General features: G+C 37.2%; 1 non-coding gene across 1 annotated transcript; it reads left to right on the top strand.

Moving 5' to 3' along the window:
- The first annotated feature begins 18,623 nt into the window (after positions 1 to 18,623).
- On the top strand, positions 18,624 to 18,730 carry LOC141722474 (small nucleolar RNA R71). Its single transcript, XR_012575494.1, has one exon. It is a non-coding gene; the product is annotated as a small nucleolar RNA R71 (small nucleolar RNA).
- Positions 18,731 to 23,569: the final 4,839 nt, after the last annotated feature.

The raw sequence follows: 23,569 nt of genomic DNA, 5'->3' as shown, positions 1-23,569 counted from the left end.
GAAGAGATATGCATGAAGAAGGAATTCTATGAAGAATAGAATACTTGGAAGAAAAGATATCTGATTGATATATTTTAGGAAGCAGAATTATATTCCATATCAATTAGCAATTATCTTGTAAATGTGTAGTATATAAACACAGACATAGGGTTTACACTATAAGTGTTATCATTATCAAAAATATTATTCATTATAACCCTAGCAGCTCTCGTGATATTTGTTCAGCATTGAGAGGTAACAGTTCCATACTGTAACAGAGTTTATCGTTTCAATAAAGTTTATTTTCTGTTACTTGAGTTATTAAAGTTCGATTTGATTGTACTTTACACTGTATTCACCCCCTCTACAGTGTGTGTGTGACCTAACAAGTGCTATCAGAGCCAATCTGTTAGCGTACAAACAGCTTAAGATCCATATACAATCATGTCTGAAATAGAAACTCCAACTAAGCCCACTAAAACTGAAGAACCTCCAAAGACACAAATTCAAAGTTGATATGAGACCATCAGAGTTCCCATATTGAGACCATCTAAATATCCCATATGGAAGGTGAGGATGACCATGTTTCTGGAAGCAACAGATCCAGAATATCTTGATAGAATCAAGGAAGGACCTCACAAACCAACCAAGCTCGCGGTTGCAGTTGCAGGTGAAGCAGCAAAGACGGTACCAAAGAAGAAGAGTGATTATACTGCTGAAGATATCGCATCAATTGCTAAGGATGCTAAGGTACGACACTTACTGCATAGTGCCATTGATAATGTAATGTCAAACAGGGTAATAAACTGCAAGACTGCAAAGGAGATATGGGATGCCCTGGAAACAAGGTGTCAGGGAACTGATACGATTAAGAAGAACAGGAAGACAATACTCACTCAAGAGTATGAACACTTTGACTCAAAGGCTAATGAGTCATTGACTGACTTATATGATAGATTTGTCAAACTCTTGAATGATCTATCACTGGTTGATAAGGAGTATGATCTTGAAGATTCAAACCTTAAATTCCTGTTAGCTCTTCCTGATTGCTGGGATTTGAAGGCAACAACAATAAGAGACAACTACAATCTTGATGAAACAACTCTTGATGAAATCTATGGAATGCTCAAGACTCATGAACTTGAGATGGAACAAAGAAGCAAGAGGAAAGGAGGAAAGTCAAGGACAGTTGCTCTTAAAGCTGAAGAAGAATCCCCCAAAGCACCTACCTCAAGGAAAGACAAGGGTAAAGCTCTTTTCACAAAGTCTGATACTGAGTCATCAAGTTCTGAAAGTGATGATGACTCGGAATCTGAAAGCCTGCCTGAGACGGATACTTATGAAGAGATGATGAAGCTGTGTGCTCTTATGGTAAAAGGGATCACAAAGATTGCATACAGAAAGTTCAGGAAGGGAAAGAAGTTTTCCAGGAAAGGCACAAGTTCTGATAAGAAGAATTTCAGAAGATCTGAGAGCAGAGGAGGAAAGTATGACAGAGGAGATTATACAAATGTCAAATGCTACAACTGTGGTGAGAAAGGCCACATATCTCCTGATTGCAAGAAAGTGAAGAGTGACAAAGGCAAGGCTCTTATCACAAAGAAGAAAAGCTGGACAGACACCTCAGATTCTGAAAGTGAGGAGAATTATGCCTTGATGGCAAATGCTGATAAGACAAGTGCTGAAAGCAGTTCTGAAGCTGTTGAATCAAAGGTACCTCAAACCACTTATGCCTTTCATACTGATGATATTAATGAGTTGAGAAGATATCTTAAAACCATGTTTGTTAGTTATAGAGATCAAACTCTAACATGTGAAAGATTAACTTCTGAAAATCTTGCTTTTAAGAAAAGAAATGATTTCTTAGAAAAGGAATTAGTTATGTTCCATCAAACTCAGAAAGATAGAGATGATGCTTTTTATGTTAGGGATGAAGTAATAAAAATGAATGAATCTCTAAAAACTGAGTTAGAAAAGGAAAGAGAGGTTATCAGGACTTGGACTAACTCTGGCAGAACAACTCAGAATTTGTTAAGTAGTGAAAACTGGAAAGAGGGCTTAGGTTATGGAGAGGATAAGAATGATAAAGTAACTGTAGAAATTAAGCCTTTTGTTGTTAAGCAAAAGCCAAAGTTAAAACCTGTTAAGTTTGTAGCTATAAAGTCTGATAATGAGAAATCAGAAGTTAAAAAGGGATTAACTTCTGACAAACTAAAACAGGAAAAGACAGCTGAAGTAAACATAGGCTTAATGACAAAGAAACAGCTTAAGCATAAGCTGAAAGATGTTAAGAATGTAAACAAGGTAAAATCACCTAGGAAAAATAGGAATGGAAAGGAAGGTATGAATAAAAGCAATGATTATAAACCTGTTCCTAAAGCTCCTAGGAAAATGTGTCATAACTGTGGAAGTTCTAACCATCTGGCTTCTTTTTGCAGGAAGAATAAGAACATAAACTCCTTACCTTCAAAGTTAGGAGTTAAGAGTCAGTCTGTTAGATATAAGCAATAAAATCCTTGTTTTCATTGTGGTAGTTTATGGCATTCCATTTATACTTGTAAGGGATATCATAGTTTGTACTATGATTATTATCAAATAAAACCTTCTTTAAAGAAAGTTTTCATTGTTCCTTCTAGTGTAAATTCTGATTCAAAGTCTGATAGTGTAAATTCTGATAAGAAAAATGTTAACATAAACTCTGATGCTAAATCCGCTGCAAATGTTAACAAACTTGATAAGGCCAAAGGATCCAAGCAAGTCTGGGTCCTTAAAACTAATCATTAGTGGTCTTTGTGATTGTAGGGCAACAGGAAAAACATCCTAGTTTTGGACAGTGGATGTTCAGGACATATGACTGGAAATAAAGCCCTGCTATCAGACTTTGTGGAGAAAGTTGGCCCAAGTGTTTCTTATGGAGATGGCAACATTGGAAAAACATTGGGATATGGCAATATCAATCTTGGGAATGTCATTATTAATGAAATAGCTCTGGTCTCAGGACTTAAACACAATCTGCTGAGTATAAGTCAAATCTGTGACAGAGGTTATCATGTTGATTTCTTTGAAGAACACTGTGAAGTTGTGAGTAAATCTACAGGCAAAGTTGTTCTGAAAGGACACAGGCGTGGTAACATTTGTGAAGCCAAGCTTTCAACAAGTACTGATGGTTCTGCAATCTGCGTGATGAGTAGAGCATCAATTGAAGAAAGCTGGAATTGGCACAAGAAACTCTCTCATTTAAATTTCAACAATATAAATGAGTTGGTCAAGAAAGATCTTGTGAGAGGACTGCCAAAGTCAGTATTTGCTCCTGATGGCCTTTGTGATTCTTGTTAGAACGCTAAACAAAGAAAATCCTCATTCAAGAGCAAGACTGAATTATCAATTCTTGAGCCTTATCACCTACTACATGTTGATCTATTTGGTCCAGTAAATGTCATGTCTATTGCAAAGAAGAAATATGCTTTGGTCATAGTGGATGAGTTCACCAGATACACATGGGTGTATTTCTTGCACACAAAAATTGAAACTGCATCTATCTTGATTGATCATGTTAAACAACTGGATAAATTGGTCAAAGATTCTGTGAAGACAATAAGGAGTGATAATGGCACTAAGTTCAAGAATTTGATAATGGAAGAGTTCTGCAAAAACCATGGAATCAAGCAGGAATTCTCTGCTCCTGGAACTCCACAGCAAAATGGAGTTGTTGAAAGGAAGAATAGAACTCTCATTGAAGCTGCACGTACAATGCTTGAAGAAGCAAAGCTTCCAACCTATTTCTGGGCTGAAGCTGTGCAGACTGCTTGTTTTACTCAAAATGCAACACTCATTAACAAGCAAGGAAAGACACCATATGAGATGGTGAAGAAAAAGAAGCCAAATCTGAAGTATTTTCATGTATTTGGATGCATGTGTTTTGTTATTAAGACTCATCCTGAACAGCTATCCAAATTTGATCTAAAAGCTGATGAAGGAATCTTTGTTGGATATCCACTTTCCACAAAAGCCTTCAGAGTCTATAACTTGAGAACAAGAGTGGTCATGGAATCTATCAATGTCTCTTTTGATGATAAGAAGATTACTGGAATTGAAGATTTTATTGATCATGATCAGCTGAGATTTGAAAATGAATACTCAAATTCTGATACTGAAAATCCTGACAATATAAATCCTGATACTGCAAACTCTGATGGATTAAACTATGATGTTATTAAAACTGTGGTGACTACATCACAGGAAGATGCACCTATGCAGGGGGAGCATACTCAAGATCTTACCACATCTTAAGAAGCATCAGAACATACATCTGGCTCTTCAAGTTCTGATTCGTCAAGTTCTGATAAGCCAAGTTCTGATAGTACTGAAAATCTAAATTCTGAAGAATCCAACTCAGAGAGCATAGTTTCAGGGGGAGCATCAGAAAATGAAAATGAAGACAGCATGGATCATGGGGGAGCATCAAGTTCTAGAGAAAACCTTCCATCTGCAAGGAAGTGGACTAAATAACATACACCTGATTTGATAATTCGAAATTCTGATGCAGGTGTCAGAACTAGAATAGGTACTTCAAATGAATGTCTTTACAATTCTTTTCTTTCTCAGACTGAGCCAAAGAAAGTGGAAGAAGCTCTTCAAGATGCTGATTGGGTGCAAGCAATGCAGGAAGAGTTAAATGAATTTGAAAGAAACAAAGTCTGGACCCTAGTGCCAAGACCAAAGAATAGATTTGTTGTTGGTACAAAGTGGGTATTCAGAAACAAAACAGATAGTGATGGCATAATTACAAGGAATAAGGCAAGGCTGGTTGCAAAAGAATATTCTCAACAGGAGGGAATTGATTATGATGAAACATTTGTACCAGTTGCTAGATTGGAAGCCATAAGGATATTTTTGGCTTATGCTGCTCACAAAAAGTTTACTGTCTTATAAATGGATGTGAAAATTGCTTTTCTCAATGGAGAATTGGAGGAAGAAGTATATGTTGAACAACCTCCGGGCTTTGTAGATTCCAAATATCCAGATTATGTCTACATGCTTGATAAAGCACTTTATGGACTTAAGCAAGCTCCTAGAGCATGGTATGAGACTATAGCTCAGTTTTTTCTAGAAAGTGGATTTAACAGAGGAACTACAAACAAAACACGGTTCTACCTCTACCATGGAAAGGACTTACTTCTGGTCCAGATTTATGTTGATGATATCATTTTTGGGTCTACAAATGACAGACTTCGCAAGAAGTTTGCCAAGCTGATGCAGTCAAGGTATCAGATGAGTATGATGGGGGAACTTAGCTATTTTCTGGGCCTTCAAGTCAAGCAGAATGAAGAAGGCACTTTTATTTGTCAAACTAAGTACACCAGAAACTTGCTGAAGAAATTTGGAATGCAAGATTGTTCAAGTGTATCCACTCCCATGGCCACTGCAACAAAACTGGACAAGGATACTGGTAAATCAGTAGATATTACTGATTACAGAGGTATGATTGGCTCTCTACTCTATCTAACTGCTAGTAGACCTGATATCATGTATGCTACCTGTCTTTGTGCAAGATTTCAAGCAGATCCAAGAGAACCTCACTTAACAGCTGTAAAAAGAATATTCAAGTATCTTAAGGGAACAGCTGATCTAGGATTGTGGTATCCCAGAGAATCAGATTTTAAACTAATAGGTTATTCAGATGCAGATTTTGCAGGTTGCAAAATTGACAGGAAAAGCACAAGTGGAAGCTGCCAATTTCTTGGAGGCAGATTGGTTTCTTGGTTTAGCAAGAAATAAAAGTCAATTTCCACATCAACTGCAGAAGCAGAGTACATTGTTGCAGGAAGCTGTTGTGCACAGATTCTTTGGATGAAGAATCAGTTACTGGATTATGGGTTAACATATTTCAAAATCCCTATTTACTGTGATAATCAAAGTGCTATTGCTATGACAGGTAATCCAGTTCAACACTCAATGACAAAGCACATCAGCATCAGGTACCACTTCATCAGGGAACATGTGGATGAAGGTACAGTAGAATTACATTTTGTTCCAACAGATCAACAACTAGCAGATATCTTCACCAAACCATTGTGTGAAGCTACTTTTACAAGATTGGTAAATGAACTTGGAATGGTTTCAGGTTCTTTTTCTAAATCTGCTTAGTTTTGTTCTGATGCATCAGACTTTATGATTAGTATTTACAGAAATTAATCTCTTTGTGTATTCTATGCTTAATTGAAAACTTGATTAAGTACTAACTGTAGTTTGATGTAATTTTCTAAACTCTGATAGTGATATGTTTGTTTATGTAACTATTCAATCCTATGAGGATACCTGTGCTAGATGCTGACCTAGTAGTCTTTAATAAACTAGGGATCCCATGTTAGAAGTAATTATTTCTATGGAAATCTATTGACACAAGCAAATTCTGATATTGAGCCTAGTTTAGTTTACTTTGTCTATCTTATTACTAAGTCACAAACTAGAATAATGCTTTTCATCTGTTAAGTTCTGATGATAGTAAATCTGTTGAATGTCCTAAGTGCTGATAAACCTCTCTTATCAAAAGAAAAAGAAAAGAATCAAGGATTAAAATCAGGTACTCCTTTGAGATCTAGAGTAAAAATGTGGAAGGAACGACCCAAGTGCATTGCTGGTATTAAGTAAATATGCATCAGAAAATCAAAATATTTTCTTGGTGACTTTTCACACTCTATGGTTACTGGAGAAATACTCTGATAATAGCATAAATTCTGATAAGCAGTCGTGACTCACTTACACTGAGAAGCCACTGTAAAATGGAATTTAAAAAGATGCACAAAATTAGCACAAAATAGTTGAGGTGGACTCAAGCATGAACTCATTCAATAGTAGGTTTCAGAATAATGACAGATTTTTAGTAAAGTTTTAGTTATGCCTTATTTCTAAGATGTACTGAAGTGAATCAGACTTTACTCTTTATCTGATATTTAGCTTAATGCACACACTAAACACTCCATATGAATGATGAAAATTAGTGTGGTGATCTATGTTATTTTAGATGAACAGTTTATGTGTCACATTGCACAAATTCTGAGGACAAGTTCTGATTGCATGTTCTGATGATTAAGTTCTGAAGAATCTATATCAGAATTTGTGTGAGGACTTACTAAGATAGGCATTCATTTTTCGAGTTAAGAAATCATGTTCTGATAACTGTTAAGTTCTGATATAAGTCTAAGTTCTGATATTAAAATCTGATCCTTTACTTGACTTATTTGTGGAAAAAATCTAAAACAGTCTCATTTTAAATCAGAATATGTTTGGGTAGAATATTAACAGTCAATATCATTAGGGATAGTGGTTCACGTACATGTACAGTAATTTTTACTTGTTACTTGTGCGCATTAAACCCTGACTTACACTTCCAATGACTATTTTTCGTCTTCCCAGTCTAGGGAGACGAGGTAGAATTAACTCTACTTGTTAGCATTAAATTTCCTTGCGTTTCCTAGCATTCTTTTGCCTATATAAACAAACACTTCACATCAGCCTTCACATTAACTCTTTTATCACAAACTCAACCTTCATCCTCAGCACCTACTGTGAAGCATTCATCTTCCAAGCCTAAGAGGACAAAGACTGTTCCTCAAACACCTCAGAAGAGAAGGAGGATTGTTTTGAGAGATGAAACTGATAGTGAGGAACAGGTTCCTACTTCAGACCCAGATGATGAAGAAGCTGAGAAAGTTCCTTCTCAGAAGGATTCTGCAATTGGGGGATCTAAGCTTCTCAAAAGGCTTAGAAGAATGACTGTTGATAAAACTCCAAAGGAATCCATACCTTCAAAGAGATACAAGAAACAGAGGGTAAAAAGGCCAGTTTCAGATGATGAGGAAGCAGCAGCTAAGGAAGGAGATCAGGAATCTCTGATCTCACAAGAACCAGAATCTGCTAAAGCCACTGCTCTCCATTAACTCCAACTAAGGAAGCTGCTACTGAAAAGGTCAACACACCATCTATGTCTCCTAAGACTGTATCTCCTGTTGATTCAGGCACAAGTGTTGATATTGATATCCAGAACTTGGTTGTGCCTGAAGTCATTTACTTAGAAGCTCCAACAGCAATTAATCCATCAACAACACATGTTACTGATGCTGTTCAAACTCCAGAATTCTCTACTACACCTTCTCTGCATCTAGATGTTGATGATCAGAATATAGGTGAGCATCAGGATATGGTTGTTGATCAGAACTTGGAACTAGATCAGCAATTAGAGGATGATGCTGAAGCCTCCATTGCTACTCATACTGTTGTTTTATCAGAAGATACTGATTCTGTAAGTTCTGATGCTACAAATGCTGGAGATACTGGTAATGCTGCTCCAAATGCAGATGCTGATGAAGTAGGTCCTTCAGGACATGCACCTCAACAAACTGTTCTTAAATCTGAACTTGTTAAGAAGTTTGTTATAAGAGAAGCACCAGTGCCTTGGAGTGAAACTCCTGCAGGACAGGAGTGGACTAAGGAATGGAACTCAGTTACCTGTGCTCCAACTGCACAGCATCTGGCTGAGCACTTGACAAGAGCTGATGAGATGTTAAATACTGATGATTTCAAAACACAGCTTAGAGTCACTGCATTGAGCACTAAACATTTACAAGGTCTCCATTCAACTACTCATGCAGAGTTACATCACTTACGGGAAGAATTAATGAAGCAAGAACAAGTTCAGAAGATTGACAAGAAAAAATTCTTCCAACCTACCTTTGACAGAGTTGCTTATATTGAGAAGACTCAAGAGTCACAACAAGCTCAGATTGATGATATTCTGAAAAATCAAGCTTCTCCGCAATCTCAACTTAATGAAATCCAAGCCTCAGTGGAATTGCTTGTCTCTCTTCTCTTACCTGCTGATGCCAAAAAGGGGGAGAAAGTAATTAAGTCCAAATGCAAAACTGATAAGACACTGAAGGGGAAGGATGATGAAAAGGATGATCAAGGAAACCCTGAAATGGGTAGAGGTCATAGTCAAGGTAGAGGTCTCTCATCAAGAAAAGCTGAAATCACAAGTCACACGACAAGTTCTGCTACTGGTAAAAGGATAAGTTATGATGAACTTTTAGATCTTGATGAAGAAATGTCAAGACAGTTATTTCTTCAGGAAAATCCAGGAATGGACTTGGAGAGTTTAATGGAAGAAGAAGCCAGACTTAAATCTGAAAAAGTCAAGTCTAAATCTGAAGCTTCTGGTAAAAAGACACTTCCAAAACTCAAAGGCATTGTGATAAAAGAAAGGAAAAATACTGAAGCAACAATGGCTAAATCACAACCGCAGATAGATCCAAGATCCAAGGGTAAAGAAAAAGTTGGTGAACCTATCAAGGTTTATGTGCCTCCTGTGAATGAAGAAATTACTAATGAAAAGGATGATCCTGCTCTGACTTTAAGAAAAGTTTTTAAGACAACCTCTGACATGGCTCAAGTTGTTCAGAGTCAAGAGACAGTAAGTTCTGATATTTCGAAGAAGCAAGTAACCTCTGACATAGCTCAAGTTAACTTGATATCAGAAGATAAATCAAAGAAACTCCTACCAGGATTCACTAAAGCAAAACAGACTCAACCTTTGAAGACTGCTACAAGTGGTTTTGAAGCAAGAGTGGTTACTGGAAAGGAAGCAAGAGATAAAACTGGATTGGGAAGTGCTGATGAAAGAAGAATACAGAACACTACCAATGATCCAACTTCCTTGAATGAACCAGGTATTGGAGCAACTCCTGAGAGATTGAATCAACTGGAATCTGTACAAATGGTTTACCATACCTACTTGAAAGAACACATCTTGTTGTACTTCATGACAGATGGTAGGGTTTATCATATAAGGCAAAATGCCATTCCATTGAAGTATTTTGAAGAACTGGAGCATGTACTATTCTTACTTCAAGTGAATGATAGATTAATAGAAAGTGTTGTAAACTATTTGAAGGATCAGATTCAGAGACAGAAAAGGCTTTATTCTGTTAAGTTTGACATCACATATCTTCTAAAGTACAGAGATCACAAGGGTGATATAGTTGAAATGAAGCCCAACACTGCTAAGATTATAACTACCTTTCTGGGTTACAGGGCTGTGGAATTCAATCTTGAGTCTGATAAGGCATATTTGATCAGACTGGATCAGGATATAAGAAAAGCTAAGATTAATGATCTCAGGGCTGCAATCTTTCAAATTGGTGAAGATACTACAGAACTTAAAGATGCTAAAAGGAGGATGATTGATGAACTCAGATATGCTGAGAGATGTTTGTTGAAGAACTATCTCAGAACAACTCCTGACATCAGAGAGATCAAAAGATGAAGCCAAGTCAAGATCTACAACTACTTAAAATTCTGATATTTGTATAGACTGAAGTTGTTATCAGAAGTTAAAGATTGGTAAAGCTTTAAGGACTGTAAGTTGTAGTTATCTAGTCTAATTCTCATGCATTTGTACTTAATGTTTTTGACATCATCAAATATCTGTTAAACTTGTATATTATGCTAATTTACAAGTTGGGGGAGATTGTTAGATATATTTGATAATGTCATGGCTAATATGATTTATGTTTAGTTTTCAGATCTTACTTAACAGGATAAATCAGTAATTACTGGAAGTCATGACTTAAGGATATCAGTACTTATATTATCAGGAGATAATCATCAGAAGATGGATATCAGAACTTAAGTACTGAAGGACGTTCAGATAAGGACAGCAACTGATTAAAGGAAAGAAGATCGAGACAAACATAAGAAGAGATATGCATGAAGAAGGAATTCTATGAAGAATAGAATACTTGGAAGAAAAGATAACCGATTGATAAATTTTAGTAAGCAGAATTATATTCCATATCAATTAGCAATTATCGTGTAACTGTGTAGTATATAAACACAGACATAGGGTTTACACTATAAGTGTTATCATTATCGAAAATATTATTCATTGTAACCTTAGCAGCTCTCGTGATATTTGTTCATCACTGAGAGGTAACAGTTCCATACTGTAACAGAGTTTATCGTTTCAATAAAGTTTGTTTTCTGTTACTTGATTTATTAAAGTTCGATTTGATTGTACTTTACACTGTATTCACCCCCTCTACAGTATGTGTGTGACTTAACACCAAAGACAACGGAAAGGGAAAAGTTGATGAATCAATAAAGCCACAGGAGATGAAAATTCCTCAAATCCTGATAAAACCTGTGTGCAAACTGGTTCAAGTTACTGATGATACTCTTGCTGAAGCTGAAGATGTTCAAACTCGGAAAAGAAGGAAGATTTCTGAATAATCGAAGACAACCTCTGACAAGGCTCAAGTTGTTCAGAGTGAAGAACTGCAAGCTATAACAGAAACAGCAAGTTCTGACAAAGTCATCAAGATATCAACCTCTGACATGGCTCAAGTTGATTTAGACAAGATGGAAGTAGCTGATAAAAAGAAACTTCTGTGAAAAAATGTCAAACCATCAGATCCAAAAAAAAGCCAATTACTGTCTGATTTCATGACTATTAGGTTAAATGCTAGAAAACCGAGAGACAGGGTTGGGCTAGGTTCTGATGAAGCTAAAATCAAGACAGGAGTTGAAGTTGCTACTAGAGATCCATTTTTGCTAACTGACAAACCTCTTGAAGATGTTACACAAAAATACCTTGATAAGGTTATCTCTGTTCAAGTGGTACTGGATGCTCATGACAAGCACAATGTCAAGGAAAATCTGATTCTATTTCTTAAAGATGGAAGGACATATCAGATGTCAGAAACAGATGTGCTAAAAAATCACTGAAAGAACTTCAATTCTTTCATTACCTTTTAGAGGTAAAGTTTGATATTACCAGGAGATGGTCAGAATTTATAATGAAGACCATAAGAGATAAAGCTAGAATTTCTGGTTCAAGGGTTACAGAATTCATTCCTAATATTGTTGAAGATGATGGAAGTGAAATTCCAATGAAGAAGGATTCTGCTAAACTTGAAGTGATACTGAAAGAGAAATGTCTATGCTACAATGAAGATTCTTCTCATCCTAGGGTAATAAGACTGAATGATGGTTTAGAAAGAAACCATATCTCTGCTTTAAGGACTGCAATCTACCATATTGGAAGTCAGAATAAAGAGATGAAGCAAGTCAAGGCTACAATAGCTCAAGTCCTGAGGATTAAAGAAGAAAAGCTGATATCAAACTTTGTCAAGAATCATTATGGATTTAGATTGACTCAGTGAGATTGGTAAAAGCTACAAGGACTGTAAGTTGTTAGTTATCTAGTTGACTCTTATTGCATTTGTACTTAAACTATTTTTGACATTATCAAATCTATTAACTTGTATATTTTGCATAACTTACAAGTTGGGGGAGATTGTTAGATATATTTGAGATGTCATGTCTAATATGATTTGTGTTTAGTTTTCAGAACTTAACAACAGGACAAATCAGGACTTACTGGAAGTCAGAGCTTAATATCAGAACTTAAGGTCATATCAGAACTTAAGTGCAGGAAGACTTTCAGTTAAGGAATGAAGCTGATTTATAGGAGAAGATCGAGACTAAATCAAAAGAAGATATGAATGGAAAGAGTTAGAAGATTGGAAGACTTGTAGAAGATATCTGATTGATATATTTTAGGAAACAGAATTATATTCCATGTCAATTAGAAGTTATCTTGTAATTGTGTACTATATAAACACAGACTTAGATTTTACACTAGATGTGTTATCATTATCGAGAAGAGTATACATTGTAACCTAGCAGCTCTTAGTGATATTTGTTCATCACTGAGAGAGAACAACAGTTCTTATTGTAACAGAGTTTATTCAATATACTTAATCTTTGTTACATACTTGTGTTAAATCAATTTGATTGTATAAACACTGTATTCAACCCCCTTCTACAGTGTTGTGTGACCTAACACCGTAGTACTCCCTCGCAATATCTCAGAATTCCTTTGCAGAATACCTCATAACAAACGTGCACGCTCCACAGTAATATCATGCACGTGAGAAGATGGCATGATGTTAGCACAAATAAAAGAATTCTATGCACGTGCAAACATGTTCATGCACGAAGCAGGGAACGTGGAATAATCAGTTGTGCCCCTCTTGAACTTCCAGTGAGTCTCAAACACACACAGAGTAGCAACTATCAAATCTAAATCAAACTCCTCTGGAGTCTTCTCGTTCCAAATATCCTGACCAGGCTTCCTCGCGGGCTGCTCAATCACCCTCCTTATTGCTTCAGCATTGTACTCCACCGTCATCCCCCGAACCACAGTGAAACCTATCTTTTCCGCCTTCGCATTAGCATAAAACTCACGAACCACACTCATGGGCATAGCAGCGGGTGCCTCGCAAAAAGCAACCCAGCCCATCTCCAAGATCATCTCCAACAACTTACCATCTTTCCCAGATGACAGAAAACCACGCTCCTTGGCTAGCTTCGAGAGAAGCCTCATATACTCCGCTTCACCCTCGGGAGTCGAAAACCTTGGCCTCACATGACCTACACTCGAAGAATCAGTGGTGCTGCTGCTTACTTGAGTTCGCTGTCTTTTGGGTGCCATTGGGATTGAATAAGAGAGAATAAAAGATAAGTATTTGAGAGAGAATTGTGTTTGAGAATTTGAGAAGTGATGGAAAAGTTTATGTATAAGTGTATGTATATATAGGAGGTTAGAAGAGAATTAGATATGGAATAGAAGTGGGAATTGATTATGGGAATAGTGGGAATAATGGGTTTGATTTGGAGAGGGAAATTTGGGATGTGAAAGAGTAAAATTTGAGTAGAAACTGATTTTTGGAATAAGTCCCCGATTTTCTCTTTTCCCGGCTATTATTATTTTTTCGAATTCAGGGGGCAGTGCGGCCGTGCACTACCTCGGCGCACCGTGCTTCTGAAATTCCAGCGCGACCGCCCCGCCAAGCAGCGCGGGCGCGCTCTGTTTTTGGAAAAGTGGTGCGGCCGCCCCGCTTCCTCAGTAGGCGCGCCGTGCTACTGTAGTTGGCCCTGAATATTTTTATTTTTTTTACTTTTTTGTGTTTTTCTCCTTTCTTTCTTCTTCCTCTATCTACTAATGTAAACAACAAACTTGGGTTGCCTCCCAAGAAGCGCTTGTTTTACGTCGTTAGCTTGACGTAGAAATGTGAGATCATACGGATAATAAAACGGCATTAATCACCTAGCGGTTTGCCATATCACCATAGTAATGCTTCAACCTCTGACCATTTATCTTGAATGTTTGGCCCAGATTATTCTCAAAAATTTCCACCGCTCCATGTGGAAACACAGTTTTGACAACAAACGGCCCTGACCATCTTGACTTCAACTTTCCAGGAAAAAGACGGATACGAGAGTTAAACAAAAGAACTTGTTGCCCCACCACAAATGATTTGAGCATTAGACCACTATCGTGCCACCTCTTGACTTTCTCCTTATACATTTTGTTGTTTTCATATGCTTGAAGTCGAAACTCGTCGAGTTCATTTAATTGAAGCATCCTCTTCTTTCCAGCTGTATCTAAATCAAGATTTAACTTTTTCAAAGCCCAATACGCTTTATGCTCGAGCTCTACCGGCAAATGATACCCCTTACCATAAAGTAACTGAAACGGCGACATTCCCAATGGAGTCTTGTATGCTGTTCAATACGCCCACACAGCTTCATCAAGCTTCAAAGACCAATCTTTTCTGGATGGACACACAAATTTCTCTAAAATACGCTTGATCTCTCTGTTAGATACCTAAGCTTGACCATTTCTCTAAGGATGATAAGCCGTAGCAATGCAATGATTCACATTATACCTTTGCATCATAGCAGTGAACTTGCGATTGCAAAAATGCGACCCCTCATCACTGATTATGACTCTCAGAGTTCCAAATCTTGTGAATATCTGCTTATGAATAAAATTAAGCACTACCTTCTCATCGTTTGTTGGTAACGCCTTGACTTCCACCCATTTTGATACATAATCGACCGCCAACAAGATATACTGACTGTTACAAGATGAAATAAATTTCCCCATGAAGTCTATTCCCCAAACATCAAAGACTTCAACCTCGAGAAGCACATTAAGAGGCATCTCATCCCTCTTGGATATATTACCCACACATTGACATCGATCACATTTCAAAACAAACTGATGAGCATCTTTAAACAAAGTCGGCCAAAAGAAACCTGCTTGAAGAATACGAGTTGTTGTCTTTTCTGCACCATAATGTCCTCCGTAAGTCGTTGAGTGGAAATCTCGCAAGATCCCCCCCCTCCCCGTTTCGCTGTAAGGAATACATCTCCTGATGATTTGGTCAGCTCCTTGTCAAAAAAGAAATGGCTCATCCCACATATACCATTTCACTTCATGCATAAACTTCTTCCTTTGAGCGTACGACAAGTTGGAAGGCATGATATTACTCACCAGGTAGTTCACAATGTCTGCAAACCACGGTTCTTCCTCTTGCACTCCAAACAGCTGCTCATTAGGAAAAGACTCATTTATTAATGTCTTATCCAGTGAAGTTGAATTGGTTCCTCTAAACGAGAGAGATGATCAGCGACTTGATTCTCAGTACCTTTTTTGTCCTTGATCTCTAACTCAAATTCCTAAAGCAAAAGAACCCATCTGATCAATCTAGACTTCGAGTCCTTCTTCGAGATGAGATATCGAATTACAGCATGGTCAGTGAAAACTGTCACCTTCGTCCCCAGCAGAGATGATCGAAATTTCTCAAAACGTAGACAATAGCCAAAAGTTCTTTCTCCATAGTAGTATAATTTAGTTGAGCACCATTTAGAGTCTTACTAGCATAGTAGACCACATGAAATATGTTGTTCTTTCTCTGCCCAAGAACTGCTCCAACTGCATAGTCGCTTGTATTGCACATCATCTCAAAAGGTTCACTCCAATCAGGTGCAATTATGACAGGTGCCGTGATTAAACTCTACTTTAAGAACTCAAAAGCAGCCAAGCACTCGTCATTAAACTTAAACGGGACATCCTTCTCCAAAAGATTGCACAAAGGTTTAGAAATTTTTGAGAAGTCCTTGATGAACCGCCTGTAGAAGCCCGCATGACCAAGAAAACTGTGGCCTCCCTTAACAGAAATTGGTGGGGGGAAATTTTCGATGACCCCCACTTTGGCTTTATCGCACCATAAAGTAACATTTCTCCCAGTTGAGAACCAAGTTGGTCTCAACACATCTTTTAAGAACGTTGCCAAGATTTTGCAAGCACTCATCAAATGAATCGCCAAACACAGAGAAGTCGTCCATAAACACCTCCACAATCTGACCAATCATGTCAGAGAAAATAGCCATCATGCATCTCTGAAATGTAGCAGGTGCCCCATATAAACCAAAAGAAACCCTTCTAAAGGTGAAAGTACCAAATGAACAAGTGAAAGTAGTCTTTTCCTGATCTTCGGAGCAATGCAAATTTGATTAGCAACGACTGTGATACCTCCTTTCTTTGGTACACAGTGAACTGGACTCACCCAAGAACTGTCAGAAATAGGATAGAAGATCCCTGCATCCAGCCACTTAAGAATTTCCTTCTTCACGACTTCCATCATGATAGGATTTAGCCTTCGTTGTTGCTCAACAGTAGGTTTGCTACCTTCTTCTAGTAGAATTTTATGCATACAATAAGAAGGGTTGATTTCCTTGATATCTGCTATCGTCCATCCAATTGCCGATTTGAACTCTCTCAGAATTCTCAAGAGTTTTTCCTCGTCGATACCTGAAAGGTCAGATGCAATAATAACAGGCAAAGTAGATGCATCACCTAAAAACGCATACCTCAAATGTCCAGGTAAAGGCTTAAGCTCAAGAGTAGGAGCTTCCTCAATAGATGGCTTGAGGCGCTTAGGAGCTTTGTTCATCTCTTCTATTCCAAGAGATTCAAAAGGCATATCCATCTTCCTCTTCCAGGGAGAAGCATTCATAAATTGTAACTGCTCATCAACTTCATCATCTTCGCTATCAGAATTCCCCAACAAGGCCTTTTCTAAGGCATCATACCTTAGCAATTGATCAAGTTCTGAAGTAACCACATAATCAACCAACTCCACCTTTAAGCACTCCTCATTTTGCATAGGGAACTTCATCGCGTAAACACATGAAAATTGACATCCTGATCCAACACCTTCATGGTGAGCTCACTTTTCTGCACATCAATCAAGGTTCGGCCAGTCGCCAAGAAAGGTCTTCCCAAGATTATGGGAATCTTCTTATCCTCCTCGAAATCAATAATTATAAAATCAGCAGGAAAGATGAGTTTATCCACCTTGACAAAAACATCCTCAACAATGCCTCGAGGATAAGTAATAGAACGATCGGCCAACTGCAAAGTCATATAAGTAGGCTTTGGATCTGGCAAGTCCAACTTCTTGAAGATTGACAAAGGCATCATATTGATGTTAGCTCCCAAGTCACATAAGAATTTGTTAAATGACACATTTCTAATGGTGCATGGAATAGTGAAGGTTCCAGGATCTTTAAGCTTCGAAGGCAACTTTTGTTACAACACAGCACTGCATTCCTCTATGAGAGCAATGGTCTCTAAATCATCAAGCTTCCCCTTCCAAGAGAGAATACCTTTCATAAACTTCGCATAACTAGGCATTTGTTCAAGAGCTTCAGCGAAAGGTATGTTGATGTGAAGTTTCTTGAACACCTCCAAAAACTTCTCAAACTGCTTATCCAACTTTTTCTTCTGCAGCCTCTTAGGAAAATGAGGAGGAGGATAGATCTGTTTCTCCCCTGTATTACCCTCAGGAGGAGTGTGCTCAATAGTAGTCTTCCTTGGTTCCACTTCTGCTTCCTTCTACACTACTTCTTCTTCAGCCTCAACTTCAGATTCTGGAGTCTTAGCTTTTTCAGGATTTGCAACCTTACCAGACCTCAATGTAATTGCCTTAACATGCTCATTAGCTTCCTTCTTGCCTGGAACTTCAGTATTGCTTGGAAGCATGCCAGGTTGATGATTCAGTAATGTATTAGCAATCTGCCCAATCTGATTCTCCAAGGCCTTGATATAAACAGCTTGGCTCTTGCACATGAGCCTTAACTCCTCTAATTCAGATTTTTCATTAGCTTGCGGTAACTGCTGAAGTTGAAGTTATTGCCTAGGGGCATATTGCGGTTGTTGAAAACCAGGAGGGTTATACTGCTTTGATGTGTATGGATGATAAGGTTGTTGCACCACATTCTAATTGTTGCTCCAGCTGAAGTTAGGATGATTTCGGTTATTGGGATGATAAGTGGCTGGAGCTTGCTGCTGTGATATCTGAAAGTTGCTCACAAATTGAGTCGATTCGCTAGAAATAGCACACTGCTCATTTTCATGTGCCCCCGCACAAAGTTCACAAACACTAGTGATTTGATTAACTCCATAATTAGCCAAAGTGTCCACTTTTATCGTCAAAGCTTGAAGTTGAGCGGCTATAGCAGTAGTTGTATCCACTTCCAGAATTCCTGCTACCTTGCCTTGTAACATTCTTTACGTAGGATTCTGGTATTCATTAACTTCCATGAGCTCAATCAACTCATAAGCTTCATTATAGTTTTTGGCCCATATGGCTCCACCAGATGCTGCATCAAGCATAGGTCTAGAATGTGCGCCCAAACCATTGTAGAAACAGTATATAATCATCCAATCAGGCATGCCGTGGTGTGGGCACTTCCTTAGCATCTCCTTATATCGATCCCAAGCCTCACACAGAGATTCTCCAGTTTGCTGTGCAAACTGAGTAAGCGCATTCCTGATTGCAGCAGTCTTCGCCATAAGAAAGAATTTAGTGAAAAACTTTTGAGCAAGATCCTCCCATTTGGTGATAGACCTTGGTGGTAGAGAATGTAACCAACACTTTGCTTTATCCCTCAGCGAGAATAGGAAGAGTCACAGCTTGATAGCATCTCCAGTCACCCCATTGAACTTGAAAGTGTCGCAGATCTCGATGAAATCCCTAATGTGCATGTTGGGGTCTTCTGTAGGAGAACCCTCAAACTGAACTGAGTTCTATATCATCTGAATTGTGCTCGACTTGATCTCAAAAGTGTTAGCCGAGATGGCCGGTCTGATGATGCTCGACTGAATATCATTGATCTTAGGCTGAGAATAGTCCATCAAAGCCTTAGGAATTTCTGCTTGATCTCCCATCACTACTAAAGCTGGTTCCTCGACTTTCTCTTCTTCTACTACTTTCTCTTCATCCTCAAAAACTTCCCTACGAATCACTACAGCTTCCTCCTCGGCTTGATCCAGAGTTCTCTTACGAGCCCGCGAACGCGTATGCATACACGCTCGCAAGAGTACTTGAAACACGATAAGGAAAAGAGTAGGTAAGTAACAACGTCCGAGTCAATGAACTTTAATGATCACTGATGACAAACACATAAACTAAAAGTTAACACCGAGTCCCCGCTGCCGCACCAAAAACTTGTAAGTCGCTAAACACGCGCTAAAATTCATGCAAGTATACGCGAACGCAAGTAATATAGAATTATTTCAAGTTCGTTCCCACAAAGACTGGTTAGGTTAATTATTTGATTTATGCACTTATGCAACAATGATATGGCTATTATTCAATGCTAAGACGAATAACGATTTGGGTTTTGATCATACTACGATTAACTATTGAGAATTATACTAGAGAACATTAACTAAGAGATTAAAGAGAGTTGAATAATATATAACACAAACACGGGATTCTAACTTCATTAAATGCTTCATTCAATATCCTTCCTGTTCTTAACCTTAGCATGTAATGGTGATGACACTAATCAGATAACACGAAACTGATAAATGCCAACTTTCGTTGTACGAATACCATACTACCAGACATCCATAAAAGAGATAGAAGCTAAATAGACACCTATTATATTGAGACCCTATATGTCTATAGTATTTGACAACATAATGGTTTAATGCACAAGTTATCTATCGTGATTACATAGGGCAAGTAAGATGGTTAAAATTACCTACGAATCATGAGTAACAATAACACATGAACCTATGCTAGCATGGTAAGTTCTAAACTCTTAAATTCACTTTCGCTTTATTAAAGATTAACACGTTATCTTATAAGTTCGCGACGCTCACAAGAAGAATAAGTACAACCAATACTAGGTTATCATACAATCACCACACATTAAGGCATCAAAACAAATTAACTAAATAAATTCATAAATAAATCCGCTAGAACCCCACGATAACGATTAGCCCATAATCGGACTCATCATCCACATGGGTTCCGATTAAAGCATGGTATAATAAACGTAGTCTTTATAAAACAAATAATAAATAAAGTACGTAATCCAGATTATTAGGTTCAATAAAACAAGAAACGAGCATCCAAGATTACAACTTAGAACAAAGATTCATAAGAATAAACTAGATCTTCTTCGCCTTTGTTGAATTGTGTTATAGGTCTTCTTGTCGTCTTCTCCTTAAGCTCTGTTGTTAAAAACATATTTTTATTGTCTTTAAATAGCAACCCAATTAATCCAAAAGCCCAGAAAAACAATCTTCAATTGAAATAGGAATCTGGAATTCCGACCTGGCACGGCCGCGCACTTCACCAGCGCGGGCACGCTGACATTCTGTATCTCGGGCGCAGCCGCGCGCTAACACAACGCGGGCGCACAGGTCTTCTGGAAAAACTGAAATTGCCTTCTTTACTTGCTGCAATGAGTTGGTCTTCACGAGCCTTTATTCCTTGGACACCATCCTAACACCATATTAGCATCAAAATAATGTTAATGCACCTGAATTCTGGATTAATGCCTGAAATACAAAAACACTAGAAAACACATTAAAATACCAACAACTTGAGTACAAATATACCAATTCAAAGCTTAATGGAGCATTATAAAGTGTCATAAATGTCACTCAACAAAGGACATACAGGAAACATGGGAACAAAACCATGCAGCACACACGCGCGAACGCTCCACCGCACGCGCGGCACCAACACCACAACACACACACACACGAAACGCACACACACATACACAATCACACACAGGTACATGAAATTGCACACACGTATATACACAATTGCATATATATACGCATAGAATCACAACAAAACCATACCACCGACGGCTACTCATCGGAGCAATACGCAATGGCGAACCAAGCAGAAACAGGAAAATAAAACGGGAACAGGGGGAGGGGAAAGAAGAGAGAGAACGGGAGAAATTGATTGAGAGATGAAGATAGAGGGGAGAGAGAGAGAGACTGAGATGCCAAAGCCGGGAGAGAGAGGAAGACAAAGGAGGGTAGTAATAAAAAGTTTAGGATATGAATGAATTTGTTAGGCTTAATCTCTGATTAATTTCCCCTAAATATTTGATGAAGTACACGTATCAATTCACCAGCCTGAGAAACTAGGAAGTCGACACGTGTCTTTAACAATTTATCAGGTATTGACACGTGTCTCTAAATCGTTCTTTTACAAATTCTGGTTCGTTTGCTTTTACAATAACGAACCAGCTGCACATCAAAATGTATCGAAAAATTATAAATTTTATACCAAATTCTCGAAATATTCAAGAGTTAATAAAATAAATTTTCATAATTAAATATGAAATTTTCAAACGCGCAATATACCCGGATTTAACGAATAAACGTGCGGGTGAATTTAATCTGAAAATTTTCCGAAATAATTTTAAAATTCTCAAAATATTAAAAACATAATAAAATATGAGTTTCGTAATTTTTGAAGCATCTTGGGATTAAATACTGAATTTATAAATAAATGTAATCAGAAAATTATTTAAAGATAAATAATTAATGAAATATTGATTTCTAAATTTTATAAAATTTCAAAAATACTTATTGAAATTATAAAACCATAAAAATAATTTTTGAGACAATTCAAATATTTATGGAAATAAATCTTTCATAAAATCACCTTTAAAAGTAGAAATAAAACAACACAACTCGATTTTTTATTATACAAATGATTCTCACACTCCAATAAACACATATAATTAATAACAAAGCAATACATATATTTTATTTATTTAATTATTCAACCATTACACTTTTAAATAATATAAAAATATACGAGTCATTTTAATCAGGAGTAAATATTGCATTGGGCAGTCCTTTCACAAGATCTTTCCTCACAAGTTCATTGAAGTTGTTGAAATTAAGTTGAGAAAGTCTTTTATGTCAGTTTTAGCTTTCTTCCACAGATACTCTACTAAGTAGACAAACTTCTGATTCATCAGTATTTGTGGAGACCCTGGCTTCATATAAGTTACCATGTCTTACACTAGTCATTGTAATCTTGCCATCAGACTTACTGAAAATTTCACAATTTTCCCTATAAAAGTTCACATGGTAATCTCTGTCACAGATCTAATTCACACTGATCAAATTATTTTGAGTCCTGTAACCAGAGCTACATCTTCAATGATGACATTCCTAATCTTGATTTTGCCATATCCCAAGATTTTTCCTAAGTTGCCTTCTCCTTAAACTCTGATAGCAGGGATTTATAACCATTCATGTGTCCTGAGCATCCACTGTCCAAGACTAGAGAATTTCTCATGTTACACTCTAATCAGTATTAAATCAGTTACTATTTTTAAGGACCCAAACTTGCTTGGATCCTTTGGCCTTTTTAAGTTTGTTAACATATGCAGTAGAAGACTTCATATCAGAGTTTATGTTAACATTCTTACTATCAGTATTTACACATGCAGAAACATATTTTACTTTATTTAAAGAGGGTTTCAATTCATAGTAAACATAATATAAATTGTGATACTCTTTACATGTATAAATAGAGTGTCACACTACCACAATGAAAACAAAGATTATGTGGTTTATATCTAACTGTTATATTCCTAAACTCTGATTTGGGAGGAACAATATGTATCTCCTTATTCTTCCTGCAAGAATTAGTAAGATGATTAGTACTATCACAGTTCAAGAATGTCTTTCTAGGTGCATTAGGAGCAGTTACATAATTACCATTCTTATAACACCTACTTTACCATTCCTATTTTTCCTAGGATTTTTCTCCTTGTCTTTCATGTGTAATTCCTTCAGCTTTTGCTTAAGCTGTTTAGAGTCATTAAATCAATATTTACTGATCTTGTGTGGACTTGTTCACTCTTATCAGTATTTAAGTTTGATTTAGGTGTTGAGGTTGAACCTACCTCAAAAACTGACTTAACAGCATCAGCACTTGAATTAAACTTAATAGGCTTCATCTGAACCTTGTTCAGTATAACCTTAATATCAGTATTTACTGGTTTGTTCTCTCAGTTTCTTTTCCATTTTTCTTATCAGAATTAGATCTATTTGTATATCCTAATCCTAATCCCCAATAGCCATTTTCTAAAATTTCCTGAGTTGTTTTTCCTGAGTTAGTCCAAAGCCTTATAACCTCTCTTTCTTTAGCTAACTCCTTTTCTAGATAAGCATGCTTTTCTAACAATTTTTCTTTAAGATAAACAGCATTATCTCTTTCTTTTTGAATTTTTAGCATGGAAAGCAACTCAATTTCTAGGTTATCATTCCTTTTCTATAACTCAGAGTTTTCACTCTTATAACTATTATTCTCTAAGGTTTGATCCCTATAACTAACAT

This window comes from Apium graveolens, chromosome 4, assembly GCF_009905375.1.
Source record: "Apium graveolens cultivar Ventura chromosome 4, ASM990537v1, whole genome shotgun sequence".
Lineage (NCBI taxonomy): Eukaryota > Viridiplantae > Streptophyta > Magnoliopsida > Apiales > Apiaceae > Apium > Apium graveolens.
Note: the sequence above shows the minus strand (reverse complement) of the source record. Positions and strands in the feature narration are given on the sequence as shown.